A 26069-nucleotide genomic window follows, 5' to 3' on the forward strand; every position below is an offset into this window, starting at 1 on the left:
TTGTCATCAACTACGCTTTTGACCATAGCAAATACTCATTTTCTCTTGCTACGCTTGAAAGTGTTGCTGATACTTGGAAGAAAATATTTTTTCCATCATTTAAATGTCATCACCCACGCTTGCCAGTGTAGCAAACGCTAGTCAGTATTTGCTACATCCATAAGCGTTGTTGATACTAGAATTGGTTATGCCGTTCAGGGTAGCTCTAGCTACACCAAGCGTCCCAATTATCCGCATCTTATGCTTGGCACTGATTTTTCAGTGACGAAAAATGAGAATCACCCGCCCATATTTTCATTTTCATTAAATATGAGAAAAAAACAAAGGCAAAGCCCAAAACAAACCTTATCGTACACGACAAGTCCACCAGAAAAAAGAAACCCTTTTTTTTTTCCTTCAACACCGACTCCTCTCTCTCTCTCACTGAAATCAAAACCCAAGCACTCCGACGCCGGCGACACGCATGGCACTACGTCAAAACACATAATTTAGGACACGGGCTACACTTAGTATCCGACTGCCACTAACCGTTGTATACTTATGGACGGCCTTAAAATCATTTTCAACTGCTACCAGCAGTATTATTATATTTCGACTGCTATCAACAGTCACCTTCTCTTAGCTTCCAAAAAAAATTCACCAAAATCCTTCTTTCCCTCTCCTCCCGCCTTCTTCCAATTTCACTGAATCCCTCTTATCTCTCCTTTAACAAAATATTTATCATGTTTCAGTTCTCTAGCGCTGCACTGGTTTTTACTCCACTCTCTTAGGTACTGGTCTTTCTCTTCACTCCTCATGGCATACTAGTATTTCAAGGTTAAATCTTTATATATAAGCCGAGTCTCTTTTTTGTTGTCTAAATCTCTCTTTATTTTTTCTCTTTCTGAGCAAACTCATAGATCTCTATCATGGACTGACGTGTAACAACAGTTCAGCTGCTATTTGGTAAGAGTATTTGTGTTTTCAAGCTCAAATCTTTGGGTTTTCTAGATTAAATGTTTTAATTGCTAAATATATTTGTTAATCTTGGGGCTTTCAAGCTTGCAGTTGAGGGCTTTCAGTTTGTTCGATAAAATTCCTAAACCACTTTCGCTCAAAGTTATTGGTAAATTTCTTGCTCAAACTCAGTTTATTGTTTGTCCCGAAAAGTAGAATATTTAGAAAGTAGAAAGTAGATATTTTGTTCGCTTTGGATTTGATGTTGTTGTGTTGAGTTGTGTTAATTCATTATGGCTGGTGGGACTTTAATTGTTTTTGTTGTTGCTTGCAATTATTTAAATGTGTAGAACATAAGTGTTTGAAACTGAATTTTGAGCTAGCGGAACACAAGTCCTTACCTTGTTTGTTCACCTTCTTTTCCTTTTGAACACAATAATGTGAAGTCAGGTATCTATAAAATATTTAGACTATATTTGAATATTTGTAAGTTGCCTTTTAGCATTATTTAATGTTTTGTGTTGGTTCATCTTCATGTAGCTAGTTCATAAGTTACATGTATATGTAAATTGATGTTGTGTAGTTATTTACACAAACCAACTTCATATTTTCGATTGGAATCTGTAATATTTTCGATCTAGTACTTGTGAAGTATTGTTGGTAATATTCGTTACTCTACTTGTGAAGTTATTGTTGGGGGTTGTATTAGATGTTGAGTTAGTCAAAGGGTTATATGTTATATAATATTCTGATTCTAATTTTTGATTCCTAACTTGGTGTCAATTAGAGCTTTGATTTTTGGTTCCAACACTTGACACCGAGTATTTTACCAAACTGAACTTGCCCTAAGGTTTGACCAAAAGTTGGGATCTGCTTGGGAATGCTATCTGTTAATTCCCTAGTTGCCTGGTTGGTTGATTGAAATATAAAGGTTAGTAATTCATGAAAATATAAGTATTAAGAGGCATCTTTGGTGCAAGTTAGTATTAGCAAACATATTGTATCTTCGATTATAGAATTAATCCACAAGTATGAGCCTGCAATTCAGTTCACAAGTAAGCCTGCCATAATAGAATTAATTCAATATACTGGTTTGTCTCATGACTCGCCTTTTAGGTTTGGAAAAACACCTCTCTACCCAATGATGTGTCTTGTAGGATCTTCGATTTTGCTAAAATCATGATGGTTTTGACTTGTATATTCTATCTTATTTTATATTGAAATTGTTCCTTTTGGTTTCTTTGAATTTATATAAGTAGACAATGTCTTTGATTTAACTTGTGGGGGTTTGAATTTCAAGTAGCAGATTTGGGGTTTTGATTGTGGCTGATCGACAACTACCAGGATGTTTAGTTTTTTCCTTCACGTTTTTTCTTAACTTTAATTACAACGTTATTTGGGGTTTGATTGTTATTTTTCTTGTGGGGGTTTGTTTGCTGATTTCTTTTGTTATAAAAGCTCTGCTCTTTCTTATTCAATTTTTATTTCAAGTGGTTTGAAATTTTGTGGGGAATGGCATTTGGGAACATTCACTTTTGAAGTTGGAGCCGTTTTGGTTTTTATAGCTTGGGTTGCTCAAAGTTTGAGGTAGGTGTCGTCCTCCCCCTTTATTTCCACCATGTTAGAAGCATGCTAGAGACTTTACTCAATAATTGATGTACGTTCTAATTGTGTTAGAATTGAATTGAAGTTAGTGGGTTCTTTTTTTTTTATCAGCAAAACAAGATTTTATATTAATAGTAATGAAGATGTAGTGTGAGAGATTCACACTACTAGAAATACATATAAATGCTACCCCTCAATCACAGACTCCCATCTAAAAATGAGGTCGTCCAATTTCAAACCTCTAACACTAGGTAAGAAAGACACCCATGCCCACATAAGAGTTTTACATTTGACTATAAGCTGTTGGACATCTCTAGACTCATCGTCGAAAGTTCGACGATTGCGTTCCAACCATATAGACCATGTAACTGCGTGAGCTATAACCTTCGCCAAAATCCGACCAAAAGTGGAGATTCTACCATCTGGCTTGCAATTGAACTGCCCCATCAGACCTTGTGATGCGTCACCCCGACACTTAAGAGAATGCATGAAATAATCCCATATAATTTGTGTAATTTCACAATCCATGAATAAGTGCTGAATAGTTTCCTCCTCTTTAGTACACATGACACACCTGTTAACTAGGATTTTGCCTCTTTCGAAGATTATCGCACGTCAAGGTCCTCCCCCAACATAAAGCCCAAACAAAGAATGAGACTTTGGTTGGAACTCTATTATTCCAAACTTTGCTAAATGGAAAATTAAGGACTCCCAAGTGCAAAGCTTGTATCCTCTTTTCCTCGATCAGCTTATACATTGACTTCGGAGTAAACGGTTGAACCTTCCCTGACCACTTCCATTTATCATGATCTTCATTAACTCTTTGAGTAGCAAGCAAATTCAGAAACTCACAGATTTGTAGTAGCTCCCTATCGAACAAATTCCTTCTAAATTTCAGATCCCACGACTGTACACCATTATCCCATATAACGTGTTGCTGAACAGTCCCAGACTTGTTACTAGAAATGACATACAAATCTTTGAAACGTTCTTTTAGAGGCATTTGCGAGCACCACTTATTATCCCAGACATAACTCTTTCTCCGTTTCCAAGCTTGAAACTTAACTCTCTCTCTACCATATCTTTGTGATTCATGATTCCTTTCCAAAGACTACATCCATCTGATTGGCTGACTTTTTTCGTGAACCATCCTGTTCCGACAATTCCATATTTATCCCTGATCACATCTTTCCACAAACCCTCTTCTTCACTACCAAAACGCCAAATCCACTTAGAAAGCAAAGAGGCATTCACATCTCGAATACGTCTAAAACCAAGTCCACCATACTGTTTTGGAAGGCATACTCTTTCCCAAGATATCAAATTATAACGTTGCACCTCATTTGTCGTACCCCAAAGAAAGTCTCTCATCATTTTCTCAAGTAATTCAGCCACCGATACTGGAATAATGAGTAAAGAAAGAAAGTAGATGGGCATACTAGCAAGTGTGGACTTGATAAGGATAATCCTACCTCCTTTTGACAAATATTTGCGCTTCCAAATAGCTAATCTTTTGCTGCATCTTTCAATGACTGGGTTCCACATACTTTTGGCCTTATACCCAGCAGCTAACGGTAACCCCAGATATGATGATGGTAATGAACCAGTCCTACAGCCCAAAACCATGGCCAAAGCATCCAAATTGGGGATGTCATTCACTCCATATAGGTTAGTCTTACTTAGAATAACATGCAACCCTGAGACCGCGTCAAACCACATTAGGATAGCCTTTAAATTGAGCACTTGGTCTTCTCTAGCATCAAAAAAGAAGATAGTATCGTCGGCGTATTGGAGTATGGGAATACCCGGACTTGTAGCTGAAGCTTTAAACCCTATAATCATACCATTGTCTTGAGCTTTGAATACCATCCTTGTTAGTGACTCCGCGACAAGCACAAACAACAATGGGGATAGAGGATCTCCCTGTCGCAGGCCCTTTGTGCTAGTGAAGAATCCTTCGTACGCCATTGACCGGACCAAAAGTGTCTTTGTAGATAAACATGCTTTGATCCACCGTCTCCATTTAATTCCGAAATCATATCTACCCAGCAAATAGTCAATGAAGGACCAGCTTACACTATCGAATGCTTTCGTAAAATCAATCTTACAAATCAGTCTAGGATCACCATTCCTTCGACGGGCATCAATAAGTTCATTTGCTATCAAAACCGCATCTTGAATTTGTCGTCCCTCTAAAGATGATCCTTGATATGCCCCAACCAGTTTGTGCATCACACTCTTAGGCCGAAGTGTTAACACTTTAGCTATGATCTTATACACTCCACCCAGTAAGCTGATAGGTATGTATTCCGCCACTGTAGCTGCCCCATCCACTTTTGGAACCAATGTGATAAAAGTAGTATTGAATCTCCAGTTAATAAATGAGTTTTCCTGCAGTTCACGGACCACCTCCATGACAGAATCTTTTATAAAGTGCCAGCAACTTTTGTACACTATCATTGCAAATCCATCTGGTCCAGGAGATTTTTCACCTGCTAAAGAGTCGAGAGCCCTTTTGACTTCATCTTCCTCAAAGTTCCTCTCCATCCATATAGCTAGTTCCTCCTCTATACACGGTAACTCTAGCCCATCAAGAGTAGGTCTGTCCAAACATTCCTCTTTGTATAGGCTAGAATAATAATCAACAATGTGCTTTTTCATTACCACCTGATCTTTAACCCACTGGCCATCAATTTTTAATTTTGTAATCGAATTGCTATGAAAACGAGCATTAGCAATCCGATGGAAATAGCATGTGCACCTCTCCCCTTCCTTGTTCCATTTAGTCTTTGCCCTTGAAAACCAATAAGTTTCTTCCCCTGTTCAAATTTGTTTGCTCCAATATCTTGTTTGTTTCATCTTTAAGAACAAGTTCCTGGTTAGAGAGATCCATTTGTTCCTCTTTTTGTTCCAGCTCACCCAATATTTTCTGACATTCCTTAATTTTCAGGATCAATTCTACCGAACTTATCCCTATTCCATTCTCGCAATTTGGGTTTCAAATGCTTAAGGTTCTTATTAAAGACGAACCCCGGCTTCCCATAACTATCAATCTCATTCCACCATCCCTCCATTAACCCCACAATTTCTCGCTTTTCCAGCCACATTAATTCAAATTTAAAGGGACGAGGGCCTCCTTCAGCATGGCATTTTTCCAAGAGAATAACACGATGATCGGAAGATTATACCCCAGTGCTTGCTCCCCATGCTCATCAAAATGCTCAATCCACGACGTACTCACCAAGAACCTATCAATTCTGCTTATCTTGGGACGTTCGTGGTGATTCGAGAATGTGAATTTAGCTCCGGACAGAGTGAAGTCCATCAACCCAAAACTGTCAATAAATTCATTAAACATTCTCATGTCTTTTGAGATTCTGCTGCTGTTTCTCCTTTCTTCTGTGAATCTTATACTATTAAAATCCCTTCCTATACACCATGGCAAATCCCACAAGCCATTTACATCAGCTAGTTCTTTCCAAAATTGCTCCTTATCTGCTGCATCAACTGGCCCATATACACTTGTGAACACCCATTTTAACCCCATTACATTGAAGTTAGTGGGTTCTATTTCATGTTAAGTGCTGATTTTTTTAGTATAAGTAGGGTTTATGATGCATTTTGAGCTAAATCACACAAAACTTGTTTAGAATGATATAAAACCATTTTCATTGATTGTAATAGTTTACTTATGTTTTGTTATTAGGTATTCAACCACAAAACTTGGAGTGCAATAAGTTTTCACCTCCTGAAAATTCAATATTTTCAATATTTCAGCAAGGATTTTCAAAATTGTTCATGTACTTGGGTTAATTAGAACGTATACTGTTTTGGTCATAACTTTCTTGTTATAACTTTGTTTGTTGAACCGTTTTCACTGTTGCATTTCAAATTCCAAGGGCAATGAATTGAATCAGGTTTGAAGTTTAAATTCACAGGTTTTATATTTCAGTTTATTATTGTTTGTGTAGTTGTATTATTGAATGGTGTATATCAAGACAAACTAGGATGTAGTCCCCATGGTTTTATGACCTGTTGGAACTGAAAATTTGGTGTTGGATGTGGCTTCACAGTTAAGGTGCTGGGTCGGCCATTAGGTGAGAGCATGCGGAACTTTCATTTAGGTTGGTACTGGTTTGGGTCGGCCGTTAGTTGACAACACGCTGTTATTCTTTATTTCTCTGCTTATTCTCTTTCTTGTAGTTCTTAGGAGCAGTAGATTTGAGCTACAACATATCATATTTTGTGAGTAAAACCTAAAGCGTTAATGGAACCTGACAAGTTTGGCAATACAAGCATTACATTTGAATGAAGTGATTGATATGATATTATATGCATGATGATGATGTACTTTGAATGATACTTCTATACTTAAATTTGAACAAGTTTGTAACATCTTTTTGTTGAACTTATGAAAATATTTTGTTGGATTTGGTCATTTGATGTTTGATGGTTTAATATCTTCTATGATATAATTGTTATCAAATTTGAAAACAGGAAACAGGTCACCTGTGAAATAGAATAAAAGCGTTTAAGTTTTTGCAACACTAAAAAGTGTGGCAAACAATCAAATAAATAACTAGTAGACTCCTTTTTAGCCATGATTCAAGGCGTTGCCAAAGCTTGTTACTGTATCAAATATTTGAATCACATACCATCTTTTGCTACAGCAAAATGTGTTGCCAAAACTGGCCAAATGTGTTGCCAAAACTATATAGAATCTGAAAGTAAGTCAATTTCTTGCTACGCTTACAAGTGTTGCAGATGCAAAACTATCTGCAACGCATGAAAAGTGTGGCCAATGTCTTTTTTTGCTATGCTTATGCCGTGGTTGATGCTCTTTTTAACATAATTATATGTTTTGTGAAAGAGAACTCGGAAATAGTTTTTGCTACGTTTTTACAACTTTCAGCAACATTATTGTTTGTGGTAAAAAGTAAGAGTATTAGTAACGCTTTAAGCGTTGCCTATTGTCTTTTGCTTCGCCATTATCTGCAACGCCCTAACAATGCTACTAAAAGCGTGGCAAAAGAGCATTTGTTACGGTTTGGCTAGCTTTTGCTACACTTTGAAGCATTGCTAAAAGCCTGATCTCTTGTAGTGTGCATCATAACAGAATAAAGTAGTGTTCAGAGATGACTGGATGAGAAGGTCGTTCAATTCACTCCACAGTTGAATTAGCAAACAAACTTGGTCTTCAATGTGCTTCTGATGTAATCAACCTGCAGAAGACGTCAAAGGTAAGCAAACTACATGATAAAAAGAAATTATACACATAATTCAATACCTACTTTATATGTTAATGGACTTGAACAAAATTCCAACAAAATAGAGTGTATAATTAGCACAATATACATTTATAAAGATTAAGTTTAATGGATCCAATAAATAGTTAAAACTTATGCCCAATAACAATTCTACAAAAAGAAAACATGTTTCAAAAGGATATTGAAGCGCCCAACAACAACATGAGAAAGAGTTTATAAAGGATTGCTAGAGTTTTGACAATACAATTCTCTAAGATATTGTAATGATTTTTGGTTAGTCTTGCTTTCTTTCATAAGAATTGTCAGGAAGATAACATAATTAATATTTTAATAGAAAAAAAAAGATAAATGCTCAAGGCGTAACACATGTTTTTACAAATTAGTAGCAAGAATGTATAGCCCGATTTGTAAGCAGTTACTGTGGTAGTTGGTCAGATGAAGCTAACCAAGACAATTATGCTTAGCCGGATTTTTTGGATGATCTGCCACATAGTGATGATACATTACATACATTATTATTGACACTGTTTCTTGATGGTTAAGGCTCAAAGATATAGGCATATAAGGTCCTTGTATCAAAAATAATGTCACACATACACATGAAAAATCAAAATCCCTTAATAACAGAAATACTTGTATAGATGAAAAAATTCCGATTAAAGAATAAAATATCTCATCCTCACTTGGCATACAAAGAAACAACAACAAAGAGAATAGTGGATTACATGCATGAGTAAATAAACCTATATTATTGCTATGTCGTTGGCATATATTCAGGGTTTAACTAAGTTAGGGCCCTTGCTTGGACACAATAAGACAAAAACATTCAGAACTTCAGACTTGGGAGCCTTAAACCCAAAGACACACTAAGTTACCATTTCATACAAACATAATAAAATCACTACTTCATCAAACAACCCAAAAACAATAAACAAAGTGAAAAAAAGAGCTGCTTAAATATCAATATATAAGTTGTTTATTCTATATGCATGTCGAGTACACTCCCAAAAAAGATATTTGAGATTTGATCAGTTTCTCTCACATCAAAAGTGCCTAATTAGTCACACCATACACTTATGATACAATCATCAAATCTTTTATAAAAAACTAATTTTGGTCTCAACGAAGTTCAAACCATAAAAAAACAATCAATCTAAATGCACCATTAGACACCACAACTCCTCATTTTATATTATATATTTTTTCTACTTTTCATAAACCAATTTAAAAGATACTAACATTGTCTATGAGTGTAAAAGAAATTAAACAATCTACTAAAATTTTAATCCAAATACCATAGATTAACCATAAAGAACACAATCAAACACAACAATTGAGAACCCCAAAAATCTAAGAAGCCATTAAGCAATCAAGAACAATATGCTAGAACAATACCTTGAAAAAAGAAAATGCTCTATGGAGTCATGAAGAAGATGCACAATTAAAAGAAGACATAGATCGAATAAAATGTGGTCGTATAGAAGACAACACCTCTTAGAGAACATATTGGCGGTGCTTGAATTTGAGGAGTCGACGTACTGTTGACCTGACATTAGGGTATAAGAAACCTAAGGGAATGATCAATGCCTATAGTTATTCATGCTACCTTCTTGATTAAATCGAAGCACAGGCAAATCTTTGTTAGCTGTATCTCATCTTTTTACCAATTGGTTCATCAATTATATTTACCACGCCATGCAAAACAACCTAAAAATAGAATGCAAAACATACTGAAGCAAATACAACTACCACTCAGCACATAAGCAGTTTTTCAGTGTTGCTTTAGTGGTGGTGAAAGCTTATCATATTTAAAGTTTAAACATATATGTCATCAGCACAACAGTTGCACATCAATTTCTATATTCTGTAAAAAAAAAAAGTCAAAAAAACTTCACAAACACTCTAAAATCCCTATATTCTCTTTCATATATGAATTTTATTACATAAAAAAGATTTGTAATCCCATGAACCCTATATCAGAGCTAATCCCTCAATTGATTCACTTCCCAGGAATTGTTTAAATATTGTTAATAATCTAAGCAAATAATCACCAACCATAATATTGAGTTGGTATGTATTTTAGAATTTAGAAATATTTATTTCTATTTGAAAAGTGGGGCAAAGAGAGAAGGAGGTCATACCATTGTTAGTCACTGATTATTTCTCAACAATTCTGGCAGCTCTTGTACGAATGCATATTGTACTAATTTGATTTAATCTTTAGATGATTTAACTTGTATAATACATATAAAATCACTAACTTTTAATCGTTATTTACATATGAGTTTATTAATGATTGGCTCATATAGGTTGTGCACGTCTCCCGCCTACTGGGAGATTTTACGGGCTCAAAGCACACTAACGGGCACTGCACCTTAGTGAAATTTCACTCGTATGAACGTTTCTCGAGCCAGTGAAAAGTTATTTACTATGAAAATGATCACTATTATATAGGGTTTGGTTAAGGCATGAAACCACTTTTTGGTTGCAAGAGTTAATTGGTTACCACATCTGATAATTTATTTCTCAAGCCCACGAAGTTGGTTAGAAAAATCACCATGGACCCATCACTTCAAATGTTAGTAGAGCAGATGAAGACACTCTAGGAGGCCTTCATCACCCTGCAACAAGAAAACCAAACGATGCGCGAGCAAGCCACCTCCAACGCCAACAACGGCACTCCAGACGCAGTGGAGAACAACGCTGTCACAACCTTCACAACCACCACCAATCAAAGACTAGAAGACTTCGTCCAAAGGTTGGAGAAGTCAAACGACAAAGCCAGCGCGATCCAGATCGCTCAGAAGATACTCCAGACATACAAAGCGTCACCATTCACCACTGAAATCAGGGACAAGCATCCCCCTCAGAATTCATCCAACCAAAATTCCCACTGTACGATGGTAGCTCGTGTCTAGGCCAGCATGTAGCTCATTTCACCCAAATCTTCACACTATACAGTGCTCCAGAGTACGACTACCTAAAGTGCAAACTCTTTCCAACCAGCTTGAAGGACGAAGCCTTAGAATGGTTCTACACGCTCACTTCTGATTCAATCAGCAACTTCGACAAGCTAGCTGAGACGTTCGCAACAGAGTTCATCTACAATGGAAGAAACAAAGTCGACTGGACTCTTTGTTTTAACTCAAGCAAGCATATGGCTAAACGATCTACGTTTTCCTAGGACGTTTCAAGAAGGAACTCCTATCAATGGAGCCAGGCCTAAAGGATAGATTTGCCACTTCTGCATTCACCAACGCCCTCTTAGACGACTCCGACCTATCAGGGTCTCTAATGTGCAACAAGCCAGAATGCTTAGACGACCTGTACCATAGAATTGACAAGTACATCAAGTATGAAGAATGGTTAGCCTAGCACAAGGGCAAAGAAGTCCTCGCAGTAAACGACAAGTGAGGACCCAAAGAAAACAATCACTACTCAGGCAACAACACCAATAACAACAACAAGGGCTCCAGCTCCCACAAGCCCTCCTACACAAAATGGGAATTCTCCAACTTCTCCAAGACACCAAGCCAGACCCTGAAGAAGATTTATATAGCACCATACTTCAAGCCCAACATCAACAAAGTAATAGAAATCCAAGGATGTCCATATAACCACTTCCACAAACTCCAACACCATGACACAGATGAGTGTTGGAGCCTCAAACACTACCTCCAAGACTTAGTTGAGGAGGGAAAACTGTAAGAGTTCCTATCGAAAAGTGACCTTAGGCATAATTCGAATGCCAATCGCCACAAAAGTAGGAGTCGAAGCCATGAAAGACCTGCTAACAATAGAAACAGGAGCAGAACAGCTTGACAATTTAAATCTCCAGGTCGGTCGAGACATAATAGGAGGCAGCACTCCTCTGACCACGACGAGGAAAAGGTAATCAACATGATTACAGACACCTCTAACGACGGAACCTCAGGTCAAGAAAAGTGCAGACGTGTAGGCGCGTTGCAAGAAATCTAACACCTCTCCTACAAAAGCTGAAGTCGTCACTCCTACTAGCTCTCAGTCAACGACCTCCATAGCATTTATGGAGGACGATCTAGACAAGGTGTGCCTACCTTATAATGATGCCCTGGTAGTGCACGGCAAAATCAATGGGTGGACAGTAAAAAAAGTCCTCATCGATCCAGGCAGCTCCTGCGACATCCTTTTCTATCAAACGTACAAAGACATACACCTGCCAGACTCGGTGATGATAGAATCAAATACACCACTCTATGGGTTCAACGAAGACCGCACAGATGCTTTTGGAGACGCCATCCTACCAGTCTCCATTGGTGAAAAGAGGACATGGTCAAAATCTCAACACGTTTCAGCGTGATTGATGTCAAGTCGTCCTACACTTCCATCCTAGGACGCAGGTGGATCCATAAAATCCAAGCAGTTCCATCCACCTTGGACCAAGTGTTGCATTTCCCCGGACCCCAAGGCATCATAGAGCTCAGAAGCAACTAACTAGAGGCTCATAGATACAATCAAGTCAGCACAACAACCACGACCACACCTCAGGTCATCCAAGCAAAAGAAAGCCCAAAGCTGCAAGATCCTTAAGCTTCCAGCCCTCCAACATCAGAAGAAACAAGCTTAAAGAGAAGCAAACGAAAATCGAGCAAGGAGAAAAAGTTAATTTGGGCACAAATATTGAACCAAAATTTGTTTATGTAGGGGCTGATCTCGACCCCAAGCTTAAGGAGCAACTTGTCAAATTTCTATCTCTCAATAAAGATGTTTTTATTTGGTCGTATATCGATATGTCTGGAATCGACCCACAGGTCGCTTGCCACAAATTAAATGTCAATCCAAATGTAAAACCTATTAAACAACGACTTCACAAACTAGCACTCAAATTTTAGAAAGCCATCAATAAAGAGATAGAAAAGCTAAAAAATGTGGGATTCATCAGAGAAGTTAAGTACCCAACCTGGTTAGCTAACATCGTAGCCATTCCTAAGAACAACGACTAGGTACGACTCTGCATAGACTTCACAAATGTCAACAATCATTGCCTCAAGGACAGCTTCCCCCTACCAAGAATTGATATACTGGTAGATAAAACTTGCGGACACGAACTCCTATCGTTCATGGATGCATATAGTGGGTACAATCAAATACCACTTGCAGAGGAAGACCAGGAAAAGATGATAAGAGCCCAAAACTGTAGTTTTCACCTCTTAATATCATTACATTTAGACTAATTATGTGTATAATAAATAAGAGTTAGTACGGTTTACGTATGTTATGTATTTCAGGCATTGGAGTCAAATATATGAAGAAACATGTCACTTTTGCGAGATAAAGGAGCAAAGGTTGGTTGCTAAGAAGTTCCATGATTAAAGGCCAAGATTCAAGGAGAAAAAATATTTGTAAAGCCTGGTCAAAGCTGAAAAGTCAAAGTCAACGCGGGCAGAAATAGAACAAAAAAGTGAACATAACTTCCACAGGCTGTATCTTGGGACGCAGACCTCGGAATTGGGCCTATTATATGTCAAAACGACTGGCTCGGAAAGCGATTTCTAACGGTCCATGCCTTGACCCAATCAAAGGAGCAGAAGTGGATGAAAATGCTATTGCAGTAATTTCCAGAAGAGAAACCCTTTTTGGACTTATGTAATTAGGTTTTGAGCTTGATTCAAAGGCCCAAAACAAGGCTCCAAAGCCCATGTACGAAAATATAGACCTAGCCTCTCTTTTATAAAGAGGACTAAGGCATAACTCTTAATATACTTAAACTTAGATAGATATAATTAATTAGAAATAAATAATTAGATTTTAGACTTAGTTATTAGTTTAAACCTTAGTTAATTATTGTTCTTCAGTATTCATTAGATTAATAAAAGTTCATTATTGATTCTTCATTATGTCTTCTTTATATATGTCTATTTATTTATATATATATATATAATAGCAGTCCCTTTTCAAGCTCTCTGAGAGTGTCCACCTCAGCAAATTTTAAGTACCCTATTTTACTCACGAGAAATCAGGAGAAGGATTACGGAAAAAAAAATAGAGAAAAAAACTACGACATGTCTCCCACTTAGAATGGAAACCCGCCCTAAAAACCCACGACTGTTCCCAAAATAAAAAAGAAAAACCCATGACTAAAATTAAAAACAACCCTTGAGATGCTCTGATGAGTACATAGTCACGAGAAATCATGAGAAAAAAAAAGAAAACAATGAATCGGCAAGAAAAAAAAAGAGAAACAACATCTAACAGAGCCCATTCACGCTAATTACTTTAGTGTAATTCAAGCCCTCATTCACATTCTACTCATAAAGCCGAATGGGTCTTTGCACTCAAGCATTGCTCCTCCATATTCTCTTTGAAATCCAACATGCTCTAGCAATCCCTTCGTCCCCGAATGCGGTAAATATTTTTTTTGTAGAAATTACATTATCCGAGGAACTCAGATTAATGCTAATGCTTCATCTATTTTTCCTTAATGATGTTTAGCTTTGGCTCTTTGGTCGTTTTTGCAATACGAAGTTCACGACTTGACTTTATAGCTCGGGATATAGAGTGGATTTGCCGATCAATATCGTTCGACCCCAAGTGCACTAAAGACATATTTAGATATTTTCAATTTTCTTATTAACGGATGTCCGGAGCTCAATAAAGGTATTTTGTACTAGGCATGTTTTGGTGACTTCTAAAAATTGTGGTATAATTTTTGGTCCATATTTTGGTATATATCCTCACCCCTTCCATTTCATGCGTAAAGATATATTTCTATAGCGGTGATGTCTACCATTTGTTGTTCCCAATAGGGGTTTTTTCTTTCGTTTTTTTTTTTTTCTTTTTAATAAAAAAACACGTAATTGGACTCATGGGCATGAGGTGTAGAAGTTTTGTTTTAATTGGCAATCAGATAGGTCGGAAAATATTTGTAGACTAAGTTTCTATCTTTGGTCTTTATTGTGTTAAATCTTCTATATGTCTATCCGATATATGGATGGTTCTTTTACGTTTTTTTTCCCCCACTTGAATTGGTTATGATATTGAACCTTTGAAGTTTTTGTGCCGAACCAAAGCACTGTGGTGAGGTTTGTAATTGGGAATGTGAACTTGGTCCCCGGCTATATGGGAATTTTTGTACTGTTGTATAGGAAGCAATGTGATAATGGGTCCCTACATTTGCAACTTCACATTTTTTTTGTACATTATTATTTCATGTGCTACTGTTGAAACTCATTCTGTTTTATGCCTACTTCCAGTTCTCATATTTATAAGTAACATTTATAATCATATTTCCCCCTAGAATTTGGTTCATTTAATAAGCCAAGGTCATCACTGTCAACTTGATGAGCAAGAGAAGACAATTTTCAACATTTAAATGAAAATGAGGTGAATCTTGCTACCCCCCTCCCTATATTGCCTTCTTTGTTAAATTAGGATTCTGGTGCTTCTTCAATTACTATGCTATCTAATATTTGAAATGGTTGCCAATATGATTATTGTTAAACTTATTGACACAAATTTTCCTCTTTTTATCTAGCTCCTCCTTTTATTAAGTGATTGTATTAGAGCGAGAAGGCCAAAACCGCATTGTATTTACATTGTTTTATGTAATGAAATGTTATATCTCTGGCTTTGTCGTTATCGGGCATCAACTCAATCACTTTGTATCTATGCCGCAACAAAGACGTTCAATCGCATGATTGTCGGATGTTTCTGGTGCAAGTTTCTTCATTCTCTTAAGCACCAGGTCCAACATCTTACTTAACTTTTACTTTTTACATTTTGCTCATAAAATTCTGCTCCATAAAAAAAAAAAAATAAATGATACGGGTCAATGTATAACTTTCATACATACAGAAAAACTGCAATACATGTCTCTAACATAGACTGGAAAGCCCTAGACCCGCCAAAAACCCACGACCTATTCACCTAAAAACACACACACACATAACGACTAAAATTAAAAACACCCCTAGAGATTCTCTCACTAAATTTTGTCTCTCTTATCTCCAATCTTTTCAATTTCTTCTTCATATCAGGTATGCGCCCTCTTATTGTTTTTTGTTTATTCTCTTTTACCTTTTTACCAATTTCCATCTTCAAGTATCAACTGTTTTATTTTTTTTAGTTAATTTTTTGTTGTAATATTTCTTCTTATTCCCACAGTTTAATTTTCCAAAACCATCGAATTCATCTTTTAATTGTTAGTTGTAAGAGATGAATTTTCCAAAACCAATTAATTGTTGATCGAGAAATCAAAGTAAAGAAAACTTGATACTCAAGCCATTATAAAGTTAGTAGAATCGATAAGCATATAAATTAAGTCTTCCCAATACCCATACCCATGCCCCATACACTTTACAGATGCTTTGTCTTTCACATTTGTTTTGGATTGATATTGGATTCTCCTCACGTGTAAAAGGACTAAAATATTTAATGTGTAGAAAGGATAGAATAGCAGAGAAAAGATTTACTGTAAAAATTGTCATAATTAATGGAAGCCACATTTTTTAGCTGTAGAAAAGTAGAAGTGAAAGATCCTGTTAATGCAAGAAAAGTTATGAAGGTAGACCATGACAAGTTGAGAAGGGACCCACTAAATGAGCAGTTTCTTGAGTAAGACTAGGGAATGCACTAGGTACCATATATCCTTATTTATCTTCTGTGTCACTTGATAGTCGTGCGCTTATGAAACTATGAGAGACTTATGTATGCTAGACTAACGTGCACATTGTAGACCCTGATCGGCCAAAGAATGACAAAACAACTATTCTAGGTGATACAGTCCAAATGCTAAAGGATTTGACCGCGCAGGTTAACAAGCTAAAAGTGGAGTATGCAACACTCTCAGAAGATTCACGATAAGTAATGTTTTTACCTTCGTATAATATTCTGTAAGTTTGGAGGATTTATTGATTTGGATATGTTTTGTTAATTTCATCTACAGTGTGTAATTAGTGGATAGGATGCGTTATCTCATAGTTGAATTTAAGACCATTGCAATTCTAAAACACCATCCTATTTTTAAAGACCTTCTGATAGGAGCTTTCATAGGAAGAGAAAAAGAATTGTTTATCTCAAGAGATACAAAGGTTTTTTTTTTTTTTTATGTGAGAATCCGACAATTTCAGTTGTGATTTTGAAAATTGTTTGTTTTCAATTGTAATTGATTGTTTTTTCTCCGTTTGTACCAAAATATGAGTAAAATTTATTGATTTATCTCCTTTTGTTCCTTAGAAATCTCATCTCTTCTAACCAGTTGCTCTCGCGGAACTTTTAATTTGCAATCTCTTTATCCATCGCCAGCTCTCAAAATTTACATTAATTTATAATTGAGGTATAGTTCATCTTTTTTAAATGTGGTATTTAAATTTGAGGATGGGGCAATTTTAGGATTAATTTTGTAAAACTTGAACGTGTATTGGTTTATTGAGGTTTTTAACTTGGTTTACTGAAACTCTATCTTTGTAACATAGAAATGGGCCATTCTTCTTGATCAACAAAGAAGTAGAGAACAAATTGCGGAGTGGGACATTCTTTTTGGGTATTTCGTGTCACGTAAGTAACCAATTTTAATTCTTTGCAAATATTAATGCCGCTTTTTAATTGATGTCATGACCGTCACGTAGATATCCAATTGCTTATTAGTTATTACAATGTAGAGTTACAACCAGTTGCTTAGATAGAACATTAAAAGTAGTGTTCTTAGATTTTTCTCTTTTCCTACACGAATTCTAATCGCATTAAAAATGTAACTATTATTTTTTTGTGCTCAGAAGCTTGATTGTCTTTACATACTTGGTCATATCCCAATTCAAGTGAACTTCAATTTATTTCTGATCAAGTGATAGTAGTATAATAATTTTTACTACTTATTCCACCTGGTCATATATTTCTTGGTTCCTACGCGGAGACAAGTATCTAAGCTAGAAGCAGATGTTGAGGAGAATGAACTTTGAGAGCTTTGGTTTAGAAACGTATACTAATGCAAGTTTCGTTAGAATACTTAACAAAAATCAAGTACATGGACTGGAGGTACAAACTAAGAATGGAGAATAATGGATTAGTATTAATCCATCACTTGCCTCCTATGTTATCATGCTTGGTGACACCTGCATGATGGGTTGCGATTATGTCTTTGAAACGATGAAATTTTATTGTATATGATATGTCAATCAATTTTACAAGTTTTATTGTAATTACTTTATGTATCAAAATTTATTTGCTAATAGTTGACAATGCTGTCTCACTAGGCATGGAGCAATTGCAAATACTATAATGTTACTCACCGCATTATGATTAAAGGGGATACTCTATGGGATTCTTCACACGTCAATGGTATAGTCTAAAACTACAGACTACAAAAAGCCACTTTAGTCATTTAAGATGGTCGAGCAAGTCTTTCAATTTTTGACAAAATAACCCGAACAAATTTCATGAAGCTAAAGGGTTTGATCAAAGTTTTGAATGGTTGAGCAAGTCTTTGAATCCAAAGTCAGGAGATTGTCAAATTTCTATATGCTTGCCGTTCTTTGAGAACTACTCAGGAAGAATGAATCCCTTTTGGCTCTCTAGGCATTGTCCCTTTTCATACTATCCCCTTCCATTATTGAATATTTTAATAAAATAGAAGTAGGTTCAATCTCTTGCATTTGTTGCTTTGAACTACTCTTTTTGAGTTTTGTTGTGTTTGAAAGGAGACACAAAAGGCTTGAGGTTCATTTGAAGGAATTGAACATAGGGATTGCTGTTATGGGGTATGGGTACAATTGATTGGAGTAGGGAGTTAAACATTTTGGGGACCCTCAAGATAATAGTGATAGCCGTAAACTTATTTTACTAATACCCATCCTTTACAAACTATTATTAAGAGTTCATTTTTTTATAATTGAAGTGTACTAATGCTGCTGTTGAAACTCGATTATTGCACCATGGGCACACTAGCAATTGTATTGAAAGCTCTTAAGTTAAGTTATTATTTTTAGTGTTTCCTTTCAATTTGAATGCATCATGTTATACCTACAAGCAGTTTGATTAATTTCCAAGTCGGGGAACTACATATAAAAAGCTACAGTAATTGGAATGGGTATGTCAGTAATGTAATTTTATAGATGAACATTGGGGAATAAGGTAAAATCTTAACTCTTCAGATTATTTGAGTTGAGATTTACATCTAAATCTCCCCGTGTAATTTCTTAGTAATTATATCATCTTGCATAAACAATCCCGTTGAATTGATTTTCATTTTTTCCCTTTGAAAATTATGTTTTGCGATATGGTTGAAACAAAGATATATTGGTGTTTGGTAATCGATTAAAGAATGTCTTTGTATTTCAAGCTAAGATTGGCTTGGTATTGGATTAGTTGATCGGTGATAAAATAATCAATGGAACTAAATCAGCAGAGAAAATAACGATGCTTGATCGTGTTCTTTCAATCTACAAATTCACGGTTTGTTCCTTCTTCTTCTCTTACCTTCAATCAATTTTTAATATATATCAATTTCAATTTTGAGTGTTCAGTCAATCTATTAGGTCAAGCTTTTATTGAACAAGAGGAGGAAACTTTACCATAAAAAAGAATTTTTTTATAGATCACATCAATACATAGTATTTCATACTCTATAAGGGTATCTCCCTTCTCCACCACAGGTCCCAGGAACTTCGAGTCCAAACCGGATTTTGTTTTAATATAAGCCACAAGATTGTCATATTTTTTGTTAAGAGCTAATGTTTTTGGATTTAATCTATCTGCTTCTCATTGTTGGTACAGAACCAATCTATAAGCAATGCATACCCTTTCCAAAGTTGGAGACTACATGCGCTCAAAAGAACAAGGGTGACAAGGAGAAATAAATAACTATCGTTAACACATACGACATCAATCTTTGGCACAAGATGGTGGTGTTATTGCTCCAAATGTGTAAGCAAAAGTCCTTCCATGCTCTTACTTAGTCTATTTCACTTTACTTGATTGGTAAGTTTAGGCTCTATTTTCATTGGTCATATTGTTTAAGAATTAAGAGTGGTTTCCACTATACTATTATGTTATCAAAATAAAAATAAAAAATACTACTATGTTTATCTAGAAAGAAGAGTTTGCTGAGTTGCACTAGGGTAATTACAACCCTTGCAAGTGGCTTACGTATAGTTGAATCCCTTGCAAGTTTTTATATATTCTTTTACATGTCAAGAAGTGAAAACATGTTTCTAATTTATAGTGTTTTTGCATAGAGATTTAAGTTTCTGATTTTTTACAAGGATGCAAAACAAGATTGGGGTCCATTAGATAGTCCCTCTGCTTATTAGATATGCACCATTTTAGTATTTGTTTTTGTTCGTGTGATGCTTGATACTCTTGGGGCAGAGCAGGTGCTATGATTTTGTTGAATTATCTACTCCTAATATACACATAATCAAACATATATGATTATTCACCGAGTTTGAGGTCTTATGAATATACATTTTTTCAAATAGGTAAATGACATAAATGAAAAGATCATTGATTCATGGGTTGAACAGGCATTATTACTCAATCAATATAATTTCAGGAAGAATGAATTAATTTGAGGGTAAAATGCTGCTGAACCTACATAGAAAGAAGTGGACTAATGGATTGACGCTTTGGCGATTTGATACCTACGCCAAAATCAACAAGCAGGCCGTCCAGGTTATTGAATGTTCATTGTCATTACGTATTATGTTTTATATGCCATATGTTAGTTTTACTTGCCAACAAATTATATGACTAGGAGATGGAAGTTTTATTGTCTGGCATGTGTGTTTTCCGCACTACCACCAATTCCACCTATTGTACCAATTGATAAATAAGTCGGGAGGACCAATTGAATCAATCCTAATTAATCTTAGTTCTTTCAAATGATGGTAAATTTGAACTAGCTAAAAATATTCTTGGGGAACTCTTTGAGGATGAAAACCTTATTATATGGAATTGTTTAATGAAGGTACAGTAAGCAATGGCATTCGGTGGACTTCTCTAACATTGTGATTATCATGACATCAAACAGTGGAGAAGAGCACCTTTGCGTTGGACTTAGGGACGAGTGTTCAATGGAAATTGCTAAAGAGCGAGTGTTATGCAAATTGAGGTTGAGTCTTGAGTTGATTTGTCTGTTGGATTATATTGTACTTTGGTATCCATAGGCGTGTAGAAAAAAGAAATCTACACTAGCTGTCTCGACATCTGCTCTTTCTCTCCCCCATTCCCCTAGACAATTTAACCATAATATTTGTGATCACAACTTAAAGCAAAAGGAAAAAAAAAAAAAAAAAATGGTTTGGAGTTTTAGATTTTTGGCGCAACTTATTTTTTGAAACTCCTTCAAGGTTAGTTCTTTTTTTTTTCTTTCTTAGTTATCTTAAACTTTTTTCTTTCTTAGTTATCTTAAACCTATCTTTTAACATAACTCATTCAATGAGGGACTGAGGCAATGTTTGTGTATTTCATTAGTGTTTTATTTATTTATGTTCTTTTCTTTATTTAATTTTGATGCATGTAAGAATTTAACAGAAAATCTTTTCGTTATTGTTTTTGTTTGGCGCTATTAGTATCCGGGCGTTAAACACTCAAAGAGTGGATTTGTAGGTGCAGGAATACTTGACATCGCTTTGCAATCAATTTGGTTAACAAGCGCCTGTCGAGTATCCCATATTTGACCAGGTAAACAAGATCTTGATACCATTACGTTTCCTTTTCACCACCCTCACTTATACTTTACTCAAAAAAGCTTGCAAGCATGCACTTCCTTAATTGGTAAAAGGATTAGAAATTATCAAAAATTATTAGTAAAAATTTTTTTGGTTTCACTTAAGGAAGTGTAACAATTTTTGTTTCAAACTCTTCCAACAATATCTAATCTTCACATTACTCAAAGTTGGTGAGACATTCTGAATAATGTGTTTTGGCTTCATTTACGTGACCTCTATTAAAATCTAAAATCATTAGTCTTATCTACCATATATATGCATGTGGTTTAACCATAGATCGGCAAGCTTTTGGTATATATTCACCAGGACTTGACACAATAACTAGGTTCTGTGAACTTAATTAAGTACATAATTGACTCCTAACTAAACCAATATTATTTGTTTAGTGCAATATTATTTGTTATTGTTTGTGTGCTTTAGGATTCCAGTTGAACTTTCCAATGTATGTGCAACTATGAACAACCCACGAAAATCTATTTGAATTGCCATTTGCAAGAAGAAACCAGTTATGTGGCTTTTGGTGTTCTTGCCAAGCTTTTTTTTTTTTTTTCTTTGGCCTCTTCAATTCCAATGTAGTTTATACATATGAATTCATCTACTTTATAAAAAGAGTTGTCTTAGACAATGATTAGTATTCTGTGGTGTTAAAGGTTGAAATTGATTGATGGTTGTGCATCATTATTTGGTCTATAAGAAGTGTAACAAAGTTTTTTTTTTTTTTTGTATTTTCCCGCTCTATATTTACGGTAACAACAGCCTCTCATTTTATTCTATTGCTAATCTTTTGGAAGGTTTATTTATTCTGTGGAAGGTAAACAAGTTCTGGTAGAAAATGATATTGTAAAACTGCAAACCATATGAGATTTAAAGAATCAGGATTCAGGAATGTTACTATCGCCCTGCTACTCCGGGGTCTATAATGTTTTTTAATCTATCAAAATGTTATGTGTAAGAGTTAACCAATTAACATTTCTTTCAATACTACTTGTGTATTTCACTCAATATAGGTGCAGTAGAGTATTAGTGAATAACTGCATGTGTTGACGGAAATATGTAAATAGCGTATGAGGATAAAAGCACCCAATGCCAATATAGTAGGACTGTACATACTAAAAGAAACCAATGCCAAAATGGTGGGAGTATAGACAAAGATTTTGGTATTGTTTCTAATTATAAGGCTCAGGGCAGTCCATTATTGTTAGCAATGAAAATTGCCGTTAGCAGGAATAATAGATGATTATGGATGGAACTTGGTTTTCGGATTACTCTTACAAGTTATGGAATCCCATAAGATCTTAGACAGGTGTTGAGGACTCGAGGTGGCAACTCATGCACAACAAAATTAGGAAGCATTCCAAGAAGTTTAGCTTCTTTGGCTCTTTGTGGAATTTCATCAATCCGATTCATTTAAAAATCCGGTTATGAAAATAATCTTTGATTTTCATTTTACCAAAAGGACTCGAGCATGCTTAAATATCATATGAAGCTTAAACTCATTATGGGGAAGGAACCTTCAATCAGTTCAATGGAGTCATGCATAGAAGTAGGTGTTGACAACTCTAACTCAAAAGAATCTTAAGGCAAGAAATTGAATTATGGACCCAGACGCGAAATAGACTAGGCTCAATTATGTCAAAGGTGCATTGCTATTGTTGTTGGAGTGGTCTTTATTAGAAAGGGGAAAAAAAATTAATTAAATTAAAAATTAATTAAAATTATACAAACAATGTTGTACATGCAATGAAGTAGACTAGGCTCAACGGGAAATGAGAAACTCAATGCAATTGCATTGAACGAAAAATTGGACACTCGATGCATTCATTATGAAGCAACAAAAAAAATGTCAAAGGGTTTAATCAAGGGTAATAGGGTTTTCACTTTACAAGAAATTTAGATAAGTAATTAATATTATATTCATATCTCATAGCTCTGTTTTAGAATAATTTAATATAACCACACCCGTTCGTAGGACGGGTTCGAAAACTAGTGATAGTCTAATAACATCTAGCTAAACCTCAATTAGAGGGATTTGATGAAGCTTGATGAAGACTTGACATTTTGGTTAGAATTATTGCTTGTAAAGAGTTTCACTCTAGAAGAATAGTTGATTCGCCATGAGAATGAGTTGGACTTCCTCACATGCTAATTATTAGTTAGCAGAGATTGCCATGAGTAATTAGGGATCGACACTTAATCTTATTTGATTAGAACTGCAATAATCGACACTAGCATATTAGGAATACATCAAGTAGATTCGAATATCCCTAATCCCTTCTCCATATTCACATTTCAATATTCTATTATCATAGTATAAGTTAAACAATCTTAGTTAAGTTCAATTGCCATCGTATTATAATTTCAAATCATTACTCTCAACTATTTTGTTAGTATCGATTAAGATATCGGAAACTTACGTTTAAAGGACTAGGAGTGGAACGAATTCTCTACTCCATTTATTGCATGATTCAAGAGAGTAAATAACTTTGATAATCTAGAATGCAATTACTGTATCGTTTACTTCTATTTAAGTTTAATTAGTTAAGTAGGAGTAAACAATAGTTTTTATGTTTTATCAAATGGCGCCGCTACCATCTTAGTTCTGTTTAAATTCGTATCTTTTAATTTTTTCGTCCCTACCAAAATCCCATTAAAACCCACCCACCCTTGTTTGGTTCTGAATGTGTTTGTTTGGCTCATAAATTATTTTTTTTCAGAAATCTACACGAAGCGGGCCCATGCCCATCGTAGGCTATCTCGAGAGCGCGCACGCCCTAAAAACACTAGATATTGGTTCAGGCAAGAGCGTGCACGCACCCTTCTACTCCTAGTTCCAAACGTGCCCGTGCCCACTTATGAATTTGTCTGATTTTCACAGGTTAGTTTCCAACTAATTTGGTTTAAGTTATTCAGTGTTTCTAACTTCGTGAATACACTGTGATCGTATATACAAGACGCTATTCAAACGCGTAGCAAGGAGGCATTTAAGTACTCCTTCTTCCGTTCCTCGCCTCTCCTGTTAGAGGATTTTTTCTAGCATATCAGGGTTGTTTGACTGTTTGTTGGTAGTTTGCTTTATATTGGCCTTAGCCTTGTATGAGACTAAGGTCCAGTACTAGTAAACCATCTTCGGTTTTTTATCGTAAATGTCAACACACACGCCTATCTAGAATACCACACACTACACCTGCACAAATGGCTGACGAAATAGAGACTCCTTTCTCTGATTTTTATAAAGCCCTTAACGATAGCCCTTAAGTCTTGCATCATTCTTGTAGACCCAGTGGGGGATTTTTGAATCCCCTCAAATATATTTAATTTGTTACCAGTTTTTCATAGGTTAGACCATGAGAAGCCTTATCGGCATATGCGTAGGATAGAACAAGTTCTTACCACATTTCAGCATCCTACTGTTGGTTCGAGCAAATTAAATTGAGGGTGTTTCCTTTCACCCTCGCTGATAAGGCGGCATCTTGGCTAACTACCCAAGCGCCTAATTCTGTGGACTCATGGGCCAAACTTGTTCAATTATTCATGGAACAGTTTTACCCACCGCTAATGACAGATGAAGTGCTTCAAAAGATTCATTTCTTCTACCAGAATCCTCATGAATCCTTTTCAGAGGCCTAGAATCAGTTCACTAATCTTCTCATTGAGTGTCCACATCATAACCTTGCAAAAGACACGCTTGTTTGTGCCTTTTTCAAAGGGCTTTTACATCACCATAAAGAGGTTCTTGACATAATGACTGGGGGTATCTTCCTTAGTAAAGGTGCATCTAAGGCTTATATGTTTTTGGAAGATCAATCTAAACGCGCCAAAATAATCAAAGGGGTAAATGACATCCCCCGTTCTAGTACTTCTTCTTCCAAAATTAAGGCTGCAAGTATGTTTGAGGTTAAATCTAATCCTGAGCTTAAAACTTTAATCGAATCTCTCACTAAAAAGGTAGAAACCGTTTCTGTCCAACAACAACCTACTCCTGTCATGAACGTCAAACACTCTTCCATGTAATTTCTATTACAGCCTTGAGCATCTAGACTCCTATTGTCCTCTAGTCTATGAACAACCATCCGCTCAACCGGACAATGTTTATTCCATTAATAGCGAACCTAACGTGCCTTGGAGACAACATCCCAACTTTGGTTGGAAAAATAATCATCACATTACACCTCTAGGGTTTAATAATCAAAATGTTAGGCAAGCGCCAAATTACAATCAAGCTCCACCGAGACAAGGATAAGGACAATGTAATTATAATAATTATAATAATAATTATAATGATAATAAAGGTATCGTTCCGGTTACTAATAACTATTGCAACCCACCCATTAATAATCAACGTGAGATAGTTCCAGTCACACCACCTGTGACCACTACACCTTCACAACCGGATCGTTTCGATGCCTTCATACAGGTTAGCCAACAGCTTTTCCAATCCATGACTCAATCTAACCAACAGGCTTTACAATCCATTAATCATTTAACCCATTAGTTAGCCCAAGAGAAAGCCCCACCAAAAGGTGTGTTTCCAGGTCAAGCCGTACCTAATCCTAAAATG

The 26069-nt window shown here is 35.8% G+C and overlaps 1 long non-coding RNA gene across 33 annotated transcripts; it reads left to right on the forward strand.

The window, feature by feature from the left end:
* Positions 1 to 321: 321 nt before the first annotated feature.
* Positions 322 to 24377, forward strand: LOC147510020 (uncharacterized). Of its 33 annotated transcripts, XR_015218698.1 has the most exons (16): positions 322 to 770; positions 889 to 945; positions 1041 to 1105; positions 2428 to 2523; positions 6248 to 6665; positions 7658 to 7781; positions 15085 to 15170; positions 15469 to 15531; positions 16561 to 16649; positions 17261 to 17342; positions 18038 to 18359; positions 19123 to 19235; positions 19557 to 19706; positions 20261 to 20453; positions 20749 to 21464; positions 24226 to 24377. It is a non-coding gene; the product is annotated as an uncharacterized LOC147510020 (long non-coding RNA). The 33 variants fall into 33 exon arrangements; XR_015218713.1 differs by lacking the exons at positions 322 to 770; positions 889 to 945; positions 1041 to 1105; ... (2 more) ...; positions 7658 to 7781; positions 15085 to 15170 and adding exons at positions 16299 to 16422; positions 17022 to 17121 and having other exon boundaries at positions 16522 to 16649; positions 18038 to 18122; positions 18227 to 18359; positions 20335 to 20453; positions 24226 to 24372; XR_015218684.1 differs by lacking the exons at positions 322 to 770; positions 889 to 945; positions 1041 to 1105; ... (2 more) ...; positions 7658 to 7781; positions 15085 to 15170 and adding exons at positions 16299 to 16422; positions 17022 to 17121 and having other exon boundaries at positions 15495 to 15531; positions 16522 to 16649; positions 24226 to 24240.
* The last annotated feature ends 1692 nt before the right edge of the window (positions 24378 to 26069 follow it).

Source organism: Coptis chinensis, chromosome 3 (genome assembly GCF_015680905.1).
Source record: "Coptis chinensis isolate HL-2020 chromosome 3, ASM1568090v1, whole genome shotgun sequence".
NCBI classification, from domain to species: Eukaryota; Viridiplantae; Streptophyta; class Magnoliopsida; order Ranunculales; family Ranunculaceae; genus Coptis; species Coptis chinensis.